The sequence below is a fragment of the Tupaia chinensis genome, unplaced genomic scaffold (genome assembly GCF_000334495.1).
Source record: "Tupaia chinensis unplaced genomic scaffold, TupChi_1.0 Scaffold141715_1, whole genome shotgun sequence".
Lineage (NCBI taxonomy): Eukaryota > Metazoa > Chordata > Mammalia > Scandentia > Tupaiidae > Tupaia > Tupaia belangeri.
Genome location: NW_006201572.1, coordinates 45,571 through 58,615, shown reverse-complemented (window position 1 = coordinate 58,615; position 13,045 = coordinate 45,571). Strand labels below are relative to the sequence as shown.

General features: G+C 37.0%; 1 pseudogene; it reads right to left on the bottom strand.

Annotated features, from left to right (window-relative positions):
• The window catches only part of LOC102486138 (zinc finger CCCH domain-containing protein 6 pseudogene), a 3,594-nt pseudogene extending 1,997 nt beyond the window's left edge, over positions 1–1,597 (bottom strand).
• Between the last annotated feature and the right edge of the window lie 11,448 nt (positions 1,598–13,045).

Below are 13,045 nucleotides of genomic sequence, written 5' to 3'. Positions count from 1 at the left end.
TTCCCTTTGTGTTCGTCATTTTGGTTAATTACTGGAAGATGGCGGTTCTGGCCAAAAGGAAGCTGGCTGGTTCTTCATCTTCTTGGTATCTCTGAGTAAGTCTGACAAATAGAGTTCTCTGTACTGCAGGAAGGAGCCCTGGTGCAGGTAGAGGGCCATGGCCAGTTCTGTTACTGCTGCTGTCAGATCCACTTCCATGGTTAGACAACTCTTGAACAATGAGAGGCTACTGCTGGGCAAATTCCCCATGCCACATCCCATCACCAGAGTTATTGGGTGGCTGAAAATTATGTGTAGCATGCTGTGAATAGTAATTATCATTAAACTCAGCTGAGTTTTGAAGAAATTTATAACTGGTACTGAGCTGCATTTCACCAAAATTTTGCTGGTATGATGAACTGGGAGAACAGTGATTCTCTCTGGGCACTTTCTTTACATGTCCTGGAGATCTGCAGAGTGGTAAGCCCCACCCATACTCGATGGTGTCAAAGGTGTATCCAGTTGAATAAGTAATCCAGCTTGATTGTGAGGGCCTACAATTTCAGGTGGGCCAGGTGGCAAAGATGGGCTATGTGGCAATGGTAAACCAGGAGGTCCTGGACATGAGTAATGTCCTGGGGAGCCTGGGTGCATCATAGGACTATTTCATTCCAGAGACATGTTAGGTCCAGGACCTAGACTTGACCCAGATACATATATATATGAAAGAAAATTCTGTATAATCTACAGGATTCATTTTTCTTCCAACTCAAAACTTTCAATTCTTTGTTTGGTATGAATACCCCATTTTTAGTTTTAATTTTCTGAAATATGTTTCCCACTTAAAAAATGTATGAACTACCTAGTATGGTATTAATAAATATTGAATGAACTATGAAACAAAAAAAAAAAAAACTCACGCCGGGCGCATGCACATGCTTGCCCAAGATCCTGAGAGAAGAACGGAGGAGAAGGGATTGTGGCGTGGCCATCCCCCCTAGGGGGTGATTTCTCACTGTCTATCTCTCTGTCTCTGTCTGTCTGTCTGGCAAACGCACGTGTCCTATGGCAAAAACCTCTAAAAAAAAAAGTAAAATGCTGGTGGCTTTTCCCCAATTTTATGTGCTAAATTCACAGTAGGTTTTGCAACTATTTCAAAAAGAGATGGAATTTTCTTGAAGTCATCAGAGAGATCTGTCTGCAAATCATCTTCAGGATCATAAAATGGAAAATGCTCTGGTGGAGTTGGCAGAAGCCCAACTCCTGGAGGTTGTTTGGGAAGAGGTGTTATGCAACACTTTCTAAGTTCTTTCAATTTTCTTTCATCTTCATTTATAAGTTCTTCATCAGCATTCAATACCAAAATCAGCTCAGGTGAAGAATTTTCTTTAATAGGCTCAGGTTCTGGCTCTGGCTCTGGTTCAGGCTCAGGAGCAGGCACAAGCTCAGGCACCTTTTTCAGGTGTTTTGGAAGTTTGTTAGCAGTAACTTTTCCAGTAGCTGAAGTTCTTGCTTCCTTTTTCAGAGGCATTTTGGCCTGTTCACCGAATTTGTTTCTAATGTCTCCAAGCGCTGTTCTTGGCCTCAGCCCGGGCTTGCAGGCTGCAGCAGTGGCCATAGGCACATGCTTTGCACCTGCCATACTGATTTTTGTCTTATTTTAAGCATTAATTTTCATGTTTTTGGTGACTCAGAATGCCATGGCTTCCTCTTCACCAGACAGCAGCGTCACAGGGAGAAGCAGAACCAAAGCTCCAGACGAGCCAAGGGCCTGAACCAGCTCAAGTCAACGGCTGTTCCTGCTCAGCATCGAGTTACACAAGTTCAAATAAACTATGAATTAATTATTGTGCTTATTTTGCATATTAACTATTACACAGATACAGCCAATATTTGCTACATTAAATAGCTCTATCACTTTAGAGAAAATATTTGATTCTGAGCAATCTTATTAACTCCTTTGATCAATTCGTTATGACCTTCACACAGTTGTCAGTATCCAAAAATAGTAACTTTTTAAATAGAATCTAAGTGAATAAGGTGAAGTTCAAGGATGTTTGAAGATGCACTAAACTGAAAGTAAATGGATAAATTTAAGAGCTTGCAAAGAACCACTGAATATGTAAGAACTTGGAGAACTTTAGAAGAGAGAGAAATTGACTACCCACAAATGCTGATTTTGTGAGGATGCTTGATTTGTTGGAAGAGTTTGCAAATATTTGAGAGCTACCATTATTTTATATTCAGGTATTTTCTTTGATTAGATTTATCAAACATGAATTATCCCAAATATTTTTAAGCACCTAGTTGTTAAACAGAGAAATAATCCTGTCAGTATATTTGAGTTTATGAATGCTTAATATATTTTTTTTCAAATATATGTTTTTCTAAATTTACCATTACTTTAGGTTATTTATACAAGTTGCTATGTTGGAAAAGACTAATGAACTGTGCTTTGCTTTGATTTTTATTAGGTATATCTTTATGGGGCTGTAAGGGTAGATCAAAGGCTATTTTCTCTTTGGGGGATCATTTGGATAACTACATGGGTTCTGACCCAGGCTGTGAGTTAAACGGCATAAGAACAGCATGAATGGTTTAATGCAGAAATCAATAAATATTTCTGAATTATACCACTATTTAATTTTGAAAACAGAATAAATAGTAACTGAACTGAAAGAAAGTGCAACAAAAAGTCACTTAAAAAAAAAAACAATAAAATTACAACAGATTCATTCAACAATTATTGTTCTCTTGTGAAAAGATCAAGTTTGAGGTTAATGTGACATTATCTATAAAATGCTGCAAAATCTCTTGGCCTTGAAAGGTATGTCAACATGCTGCCAGCTTGGGGTTACCTTAGTAACTAATAGAGCAAGGCCTTGTGAGTATTTAGTGACCACGGAAAATGGAAAGCCGTTTGAATGCTCCAAGTGGAATCAAAATATATATATTTTTATTATATTAAACAGGTTTGTTTTCTTTCTCTTTCTCATTTATGGCCTTTCAGAAAAGGTTTTAAAATTAATTTGGTTTAAAAAAAAAGAAAACACACCAGAGCAAAACTAGTATTGGGAGACCTGGGGCAAATAACTGTATTTCAAGTATAAATAGTAGCCATTTATTACTATGACGTTTATACAAAATCCTAACCTTAAATCTGCTTTGAAATGGAAAATAAATAACACAGAAGACCTAAAATGCTTTAGGTCATTTGGGGTTTCACTTTTAACTTGGATAAATCCTTTGCCTGAAAGCAGTCAAGACAAGAATACTTTTCAGTGATACCTCGGGATAATTGGAGACTTCAAAAGTTATTTTATGATTACCTTTACACAAGTCATCAGGCTAAACAGAAAATTTCAAATTGTTAGTGACTAGGAATTTATCCAGTTCGTTCTCACCTTTTCCCAGGTAATATGAGTGCTCAGAGAAGTCACCAAGCTATTTTGGAACAAGCAAGGATAAGAAAAACTCCTGGGCTGGCAGGTGGCATGGTGATTAAGGGCGCTAGACTCCCACATGGCCGACCAAGGTTCAGATCCTGGACCTGGCAGTTTGCCTTTTCACTTTCAGTCTCTCTCTCTCTCTCTCTGTCCCTCTATAGTCAAATTAAAGGAAATAAATAAATAAAGTTAAATAAAATAAGAAAAACTCCCTATTTGACTAGTACTTCTCCCTTTACTATGCTACCTCTCCAACATCATTGCAAAGTGTTTCTGATATGGTCACTGAATTAACAATCACCAGATTGATAATTTTTTAAAATAATTATTTTATTTATTATTTATTATTTTTTTTTTTTAATTTGTTTTTATTTTTTAACATTAATATGCTATACATCATTACAGTATACAAAATGAAGTTTTCATCCAAAATACATTGTCTGTTGGCTCAATCAAGTACATCAACATATGTGTTATCAACAAACAATTTTTCCATTTCTTTTTTTTTTTCCATCCAGAGTACACTGTATATTGTCTCTATCAAGCATATCAACAAACATGTTATTATTAGCAAGTGATCTTCCATTTCTTGTTTTCTGTATGTTTTGCTTTTTTCCCCCTATCCTTGGTTCCCTCTCTCTTACCCTCTGCCACCTCCTGTTCTCCTCCCACACTTTCTCTGTTATCTATGTTTGCTTTCTATACCATTTTCCCCCCACATTTTATTGAATCACCAAAGACCCTCATCAATCCAAATACCCTCCTAGCAAACACATGTGACACATTTCCATGAGCACAAGTCTAACTTTACGCATCCTATCAAGTAGCACCTAACTGGGGCTACATATCCTACTGCAGTCATTGAATAGATATATTTTGTTTTCCTGAAACTCTTTTTTGTAACTCAATTTACATTCCTTCTCTAGGCATCATCACAGCACACAAAATGCGATCTCCCATCCAGTACACACTGCATAGTGACTCAATCATGCACATTACAAAAAATATAAATTTCCACTTCTAGTTGCTAGAATTAATTCCACCCCTCTTTCTGACCCTCTGTCCCTTCCCACCCTCCTCTCACACCACCTCTAGTGTCCAAAATTGTCCTCCATTCCCTTCCCACCCACATTGCATTGATCACACAATTTCCTACATAACCTGACTACTTTCAAAGGTGAGTTCCCTCGTTACTACTAAGAAAACCAGTTTTAACTTAAATCAAAGAACCGCCAAGGAACTTTGCTTAAAGCCCGGAAACAGGTTAGGATTCTGTTCAAATGGTAGGTGCATGAACCTATCAGTCTCATATACTTTTATCTTCTGTTCTGGTTCAATTTTCCTGATTAAATTCTGGGATATAGTATTCAACTCCAGACTTGTCCCTATGATTAAGTTAGCTACTTTCTCAGTTTTTGGACTCTTATTTCCATGTATCTGCGTTTAGTTTTCCTGATACAGCACATCCTTGAGAACTTCTTGGAGGTCTGGTCTGGTGCTGGTAAATTCTTTCAGGTTTTGTTTATCTGAGAATGTTCTTGTCTTTTCTTCCCACCTGAAAGATAATCTTGCCGGATACAGTATTCTTGGCTGAAACTGCTTCTCTCTTAACACTTGGAATATATTTTCCCATTCTCTCCTCGCTTTTATTGTTTCTGATGAGAGATCTGCTGTTAGCCTGATGGGATGTCCTTTGTAGGTAACTTGATGTTTTTCTCTTGCTAATCTTAGTATCTTGTCTTTGTCTGCAGTTTTGGTCAACCTGGCTATAATGTGTCTTGGAGAAGATCTTCTAGGGTTGATTCTATTTGGGGTCCGTTGTATTTCCTGGGACTGGATCTTTGAATGCCTCTCTAGGTTTGGAAAGTTTTCTTGCAGGATTTCCTGGAATAGATTATCAATGCCCTTATGGGTTTCCTCACCTTCTGGAATGCCAATTATCCGGATATTTGGACGTTTGATGGTATCCAGTACTTCTCGCATATTATTCTCAAATTTTTGTGCCATTTTCTCAGCCTTCATGGTGGATTTTTCTAGGCCAGCCATTTTCTCCTCTACATCTGAGATTCTATTTTCTGAATGATCTAGTCTGCTTTTAATGCTTTCCAGGGAGATTTTGACTTCTTGTATTATAGACTTCATCTCTAGCAGTTCGGTTTGAGTCTTTTGTAAAGTGTGTAATTCCACTTTTAGATCTTGCAGGAATTTCCTCATCTCTTGGAACTCGTCAATCTCTTTCTCCTTTCTCTTTAGTAGTTCATTATCTCTCTTCTCTTCCATCTCTGTTAGCTTAGACATTATGAATGATCTGAATTCCTTATCAGACATTTCCATGATTTTCACCGAACTGCTTGTGGATGAAGAGTTACTCTTTTCCCTAGGAGGAGAGGTATTTTCTTGTTTTCCCATGTTTCTCGTGGCGGGGCGGTGATTTCTTGTCATCTGATGAATGTTGTGTTTTCTTTCAAATTCTGGAGGTTCAGCCTTAATGTTAAGGAGCAAGAGAGGTGATCCAGAATCTCTTTGCTGTTCTATTGTGCTTGCGCTAGCTCTTTTGTTGGAGGCTGAATTATTAGTAGAAAGTCTTCATTCCCTTAAAAATCTAGTTCACAGTAGCCATGTGGAACCTTATCCTGAAGGCCCGTGGCTTCTTCTGCCGCTAGCTCTTTTGTTGGAGGCTGAATTATTAGTAGAAAGTCTTCATTCCCTTAAAAATCTAGTTCACAGTAGCCATGTGGAACCTTATCCTGAAGGCCCGTGGCTTCTTCTGCCGCTAGCTCTTTTGTTGGAGGCTGAATTATTAGTAGAAAGTCTTCATTCCCTTAAAAATCTAGTTCACAGTAGCCATGTGGAACCTTATCCTCTTGTTTGCCTTTTATTACCTTATTTATGGCCTTTCATTCTTTAGTTTTCCTGGAACAGTACTCTCTTCAAGGTTAGAACTTTACATATATACCAGAATAGTTAAATTCTTAGCCATTTTACTTTTAGTACATATCAGCAGCTTATGTGATTAATAGATAAGAAAAATTGTTTAATACATTTTTTGACTTCTTACACCATAGGGAAGCCCCCAGCTCTCCAGCAGTGTCCAGTTCCATCTGCATACTCCTGGCCAGGCAGGGAAACTGAGGAAGGGCTTTTCTTTTTCCTTTTTTTTTTTTTTTTTTTTTTTTTTTTTTTTTTTTTTTTTGCTATAGGGCTTGTGCGCTTGCCAGACAGAGAAAGACAGAGAGATTGAAAGTGAGAAATCACCCCCTAGGGGGGATGGCCATGCCGCAATCCCTTCTCCTCCATTCTCCTCTCGGGATCTTGGGCACGCACGTATATGCACCTGGCATGAGTTTTAAGCCACCAGGTCTGGGACTCGAACTGTGGTCAACTAGGTGGGAGTCCAGTGACATAGCCACTACACTAACTGCTGGTCCCAGAGACCTTTCAATGGCCCTGGACCCAGTTCCAGCTCCAGCTCTGACCCCAATCCTGCTCTCCCAATCTCAGAGCCCTTCTTCTCCTTTCCAGAAAGAGCAACCCTCAGCTCTCCAGCAGTGCCCAGTTCCATCTGCAGACCCCCGGCCAGTCAAGGAAACTGAAGAAGGGCCTTTCACTGGCCCAGGCCTCAGCTCCAGATCCAGCTCCAGCCCCAGCCCAGCTCTCCCAACCTCAGAGCCCTCCCATCTCAACCAGAAAGGGCAACCCACAGCTCTCCAGCAGTGCCCAGTTCTTTCTGCAGACCTCTGGCCAGTCAGGGAAACTGATGAAATGCCTTTCACTAGAGCCAGCCCCAGCTCCACTTCCAGTTCCAGCTCCTGCTCCAGCCCAGGTCCTGAACCTCAGAGTACCCCCCTGCCAGAAAGGTAGGAAGCTTTAATTTTTCTTAATTATTTTGCTAATTTTCTACCTTTCCTTACCACATAGGGCAGCCCCCAGCTCTCCAGCAGTGCCCAGTACAATCTACAGAAGTCTGGCCAGACAGGGAAACTGAGGCAGGGCCTTTCACTGGCCCCAGCCCCAGTTCTAGCTCCAACTCTGACCCCAGCCCAGCTCTCCAAACATCAGAGTCCCCTGGTTCTGTCATACTCTATTTTCTTCTCTCTTATATGGTCATTTTCTCCTCATCCTCCACCCACTCAGAGAACTAGACAGGTCTAGAATCATAGTTTTCAAATACCCTTGTATTTTTAGACTCCTTGGCATCCTCCCTTTTACTGAACCACCTGTGAAAAAGGATAAACTGTTCTTCAGACACCTGAATAGAAGACTTCTCCTGTGGGGACCACATTGCTAAACACAGCAGAAGCGAGACTTTGGCACACACCAATTCACAGTAAAAGGGAAGCAAACTTGTTCCCAGTGGCAAAAACATTCTCCAAAAAGGTATCCAGAAGTGAATACATCACCCAACAGCTAGAAATAGAAAAGTCTCAGGATTGAAGAAATTGGAAATATGTCTTCATAAAAAGAACACAATAACAGCCCTCCATCTCTTGAACAGAAATTACCAAAATGTTAAAAAAAGAATTCGGAACATTTATAGTGACAAAACTGAGTTGGAACAGAAAAGAGATAACAAACTCCAGGAGATGATGAAGTTTTTCCACAATTTGAAAGAAGAAATGGATGCTATAAGAATAACATGGGACTATTATAGAAGTCTGTAATACAGGAAATCAAAAACTCTCTCAAAAGTATTACAAGCCAAATAGACCATGCTGAAGATTGAATCTCCAACTTAAAAGATAAAACCTCTGACCTAGAAAAAAAAAAAAAAGAAAAACAAAAAGATAGAGAAAATACTCCCCCTCCCCATGAGGATAATATACAAGAAATGCTAGATTCCATTAAATGTCCAAAAATCCAAATAATTGAGATCTCAGACAATGAAGTAACTAGTAAGAGCATGGAAAATGTATTCCATAAAATCCTGGAAGAAAACGTTCCAAGTCTAGAGAAGCATGCAAACATCCAGACCCAAGAAATACAAAGGACTCCAAATGGAATCAATCCAAGAAGATCCTCCCCAAGGCACATCTTAGCAAGACTGGCCAAAACCACAGATAAAGATAAGATACAAAAATTGGCAAGAGAGAAATGACAAGTGACTTAAAAGGTTAACACTGGACCTTTCAATGGAAACAATACAAGCAAGGAAAGAATGGGAGGACATATTGAAAGTGTTAAGAGAGAAACAATTTCAACCAATATTATTATATCCAGCAAGATTATCCTTCATATGGGATAAAAAGATTAAATTCTTCTCAAACAAAACCTGAAAAAATTCACCAACATCAGGCCAGCTCTTCAAGAAACTCTGAAGAGAGCCCTGTTCCAGAAAAACTAAAGAATTAACAGTCAGAAATCCAAAAATAAAGGAATAAATGACGACCAAGACAATGGCCAACTTAAACATAAGGGCAAGTCCAAAAATATTGATAATAGCATTGAATGTTAATGGATTAAATTCTTAAATTTCCAAATAAAAGAAACAAGGCTGAAGGGGAAAAAAAAAAAAAAAAAAAACCAATAACCCTCTATCTGTTGCCTACAAGAAACGTATCTCATGGATAAAGACATACATAGACTAAAAATGAAGGGCTGAAAAAGACATTACATGCAAATGGGAACAAAAAAAGAGCTTGACTCATGAAATTAATTAATAAAATAGGCTTTAAAACAAAAACTTTTTGGGACCAGCAGTTGGTGTAATGGCAATGTCACTGGATTCCCACGTAGTTGATACACAAATACACGGAAGCTAAATATTCTACTCCTAAATGACTTCACAACTATTGATGGAATAAAGACTGAAATCAAAAGATTCATGGAAGTTAATGACAATGAGGACACGAGTTTCCATAATCTTTGGAACATAGCAAAAACAGCCGTAAGAGTGAAGTTCATAGCAATTAGTGCACATAAAAAGATGAAAAGAAGGCAAATGGGCCACCTAACATCATGCCTCAGAGAATGGGAAAAGCAACAGCGAAAAATCCAAAAAACTCCTGGAGAAAAGAAATAAAGATCTGAGCAGAAATAAATGAAATAGGAATAAACAAACTATAAAGAAAATAAATGAAAGTAAAAGCTGGTTCTTTGAAAAGATAAACAAAATCAATATACCACTTGCTAGATTAATTAAGAAGAAGAGATAAAATAACCAGGTAAATCAAATTTGCAACAAAGCAGGCAATATAACAACAGACATAAAAGAAATACAAAACATCATTAAAGGATAATATGAACAACTATATGCCAACAAACAAGATAATCCAGATGAGATGGACAAATTTCTGGACACATAAAGTCTACCAAGAATGAGTCAGGAGGATTTAGAAAGTCTGAATAGGCCCATAACAACTCAGGAGATTGAATCAGCAATAATAACCTGCCAACAAAGAAAAACCAAGGTCCCGATGGCTTCACCTCTGAATTCTGCAGAATTTTTTTTTTATGAATCTTTAATTTTTCAGAACTTTTAAAGAAGAGTTAACCCCCATTCTGCCCAAGTTCTTTCTAAAGATCCAAAAGGATGGAACACTCTCCCAAATTCATTCTATGGCCCTTCTTGAGAACTTGTTTGGAGGTTCTAGCAGGGGAGCACAGCTACTCGTATACCCTTGACCAAAGAACTGTCCTCCTCTATCAGGGATGGTCATCCTCTCTGACTGAGCACGCAGCTTTGGGAGGAATGCATATCGAGCAGTGAGAGAGGAAGGAGAAACCCGCCTAGACAGACAGATCAGCCAAATCAACCCTGGGGATCAATGGGATGACAGATGTTGCAGCCAGATCACCCTCACATCCAAAAAGCCTCCATCACCCTTATCCTTAAAACAGACAATGACAGGTCAAGAAATGAAAACTATAAACCAATATATCTGATGAACATAGACACAAAAATTCTCAACAAGATACTACCAAAACATATCCAACAACATATAAAAAAGATTATACATCTTGACCAGGTAGGCTTTATTCCAAAGATGTAACATTGGTTCAACATATGTAAAACAAATAAATGTAATACACCATATTAACAGGAAGGAAGATAAAGTCACATGATCATAACAATTGATACAGAAAAAAAGCATTTGATAAGATCCAATGTTTCTTCATGATCAAGACTCAGAAAAATTGGCATACAAAGCTAATTTCTCAACACAATGAAAGCTATCTATGAAAAACCCATAGCTAGCATCATACTGAATGGAGAAAAGCTGAAAGCTTTTCCATTAAAAACTGTTATCGGTTGAAGATATTTTGATCAATTGGACTGGGGAGAAATGTTCACATATTGAAATGTTCACTTTATAAGCTAAATAATGTGATTGAATGTATATTAAAAATTTTTTTAAATGAATAAAAAACTGATACAAGACAAGGATGTCCACTTTCTCCATTCCTTTTCAATATAGTACTGGAAGTCCTTTCCAACCGGGGTTCGAGTCCTGGACCTGGTGGCTTCCTTTCTCACTTCCTCTCTCTCTCACCCTCTGTCTCTCTCTCTGGTCAAATTAAAAAATCAATGAATGAATAAATAAAAAATAAAATGAATAATTATTTTTTAAAAAGATTTTTAAAAAGATGGAAAGTGGACAGAAAATAATATAATTGAATTTATATAAAAAATTTAAAAAAGTGAAAGAAAAGAAAAGAGGATAAAATAAAAGGCATTCGAGTAGAAAGAGGGGAAATTATTTGCAGATGACATGATTGTATAAATAGAGGATCCAATGATATCCATGAAAAAATTCCTGGAACTAATACATAAATACAGTAAAGTTGCAGGATACAAAATCAACATACAGAAATCTATAGCATTTCTATATATGAACAGCAGGCAGACTGATAGAGAACTGAAAAAAGTAATTCCATTTACCATAGCCACAAGAAGTATAAGATATCTAGGAATAAATCTAACCAAAGAAGTTAAAAATCTCCACAAAGAAAACTACAAGAAGCTAAGCAGGGAAATTAAAAATGACACACACACAAAAAAGAGAAGGACATCTCATGTTTCTGGATTGGAAGAATTAATATAGTCAAAATGACAATTATACCCAAATTAATCTACATATTTAACCCAATTCCAATCAAAATGCCAGAGACATTCTTCACAGATCTAGAAAATACATACTTTTTAAAAAAACCAAACCGATGCATTTTATTTTTTCAATTTAAAAAAATTTAATGTTTTATAAATTTATTTTTACATTTTCCACAAACATTTACATATCAAAAAATTTTAACTCATACTACATAGTTCTTGACAGTTAATAAAGAACTTTCAAAATGCTGAATTTTAAAGATAATGTTCAAAATATTTCTTATAATTTTGTATGATTTGGTTTGTGACTCTATAACAACAGAAACAGTATGGTTTTAAATATTTTTGAGAAAATATTTACATGTCAACTACTCAAACTGTTGAAAAGCAAATGCCCAGCACACTAGTCGACATACACCTTCTCAATTCAGCCCTGCCCAAGTGTTCTGTGATATACCATCTGCTGGCAAACATCAGTCTCTTTTTCTTCCTTCGAAGTCTTTCTCAAAATAATCCTCTGGTGTGGTTCCTCTTTTGCAATCTCTACTGATTACAATGCTGGGCTGGAAAAGTCCAGGTTATTTTATGTTATAAATTTGTTCATATATCTTCTCTAATCCTCTCTGCCAGGCAGAACTATTTATGACACCAGGCTATCTTTCTAAGAGTTTCTGTTAGCTTATTTGAGATTCACCTTAGTTCCATAGTTTTCTGATTAATCCTCAGATATGACATTCCAGTCAAAGCCCTGTCCAATAATGAGTATTTCCAATTTCTGAATCAATGCAACAAACATTATTGAACTTATACAAATAACCCTTCTCCCATAAAATAATATTTCCAAATATTTTCCAATCCCAGAAGGATCAGGAAAGAAGAAAAAATTATGTTTCCATTTAAAGAAACAAACAAGAAAATATTTTAACATATTGCTGAGCCCATCAACAACTCAAAACAAAGTAAACTGTTTAAATTGGTAAAATAAAGCATAGTAAAAAAAATCAGTAATGTTTTACTCAAAAGTCATAAAATTCTATTTCGCCAGTTCAGTCTTATATTAAAACTCTCTTCTATTGAATATGCAGTGTTGCTGTGGTCCAATCTTTCCATTTAAATCCTGGAAGTTAAGATTCTATGTTGTTTTTGATATTTTTTGTCCCTAGTGTTAAATTGGTCATTTTCTTGGTTGCTTTTGGTTCTCTTATTTCTGTATGTATCTTTAGTTTTACTGGTTGAGCACTCCTTTCAGAACTTCTTCAAGAGTGGGTCTGCTACTGGCAAATTCTTTCAGGTCTTGTTTATCTGAGAATGTTTTTATTCTTTCTTTCCATATGAAAGATAATCTTGCTGGGTATAATATTCTTGGTTGAAACTGTTTTTCACTTAACATTTTGAATATATTTTCCCATTCTTTCCTTGCTCGCATTGTTTCTGATGAGAAGTGTGAAGTTAGCCTAATAGGATAACCTTTATAAGTAACTTGAAATTTCTCTCTTGCCAATTATAGTATCTTGTCTTTGTCTGTAGATTTGATAAGTCTGGCTATGATGTGTCTTGGAGAAGATCTTCTTGG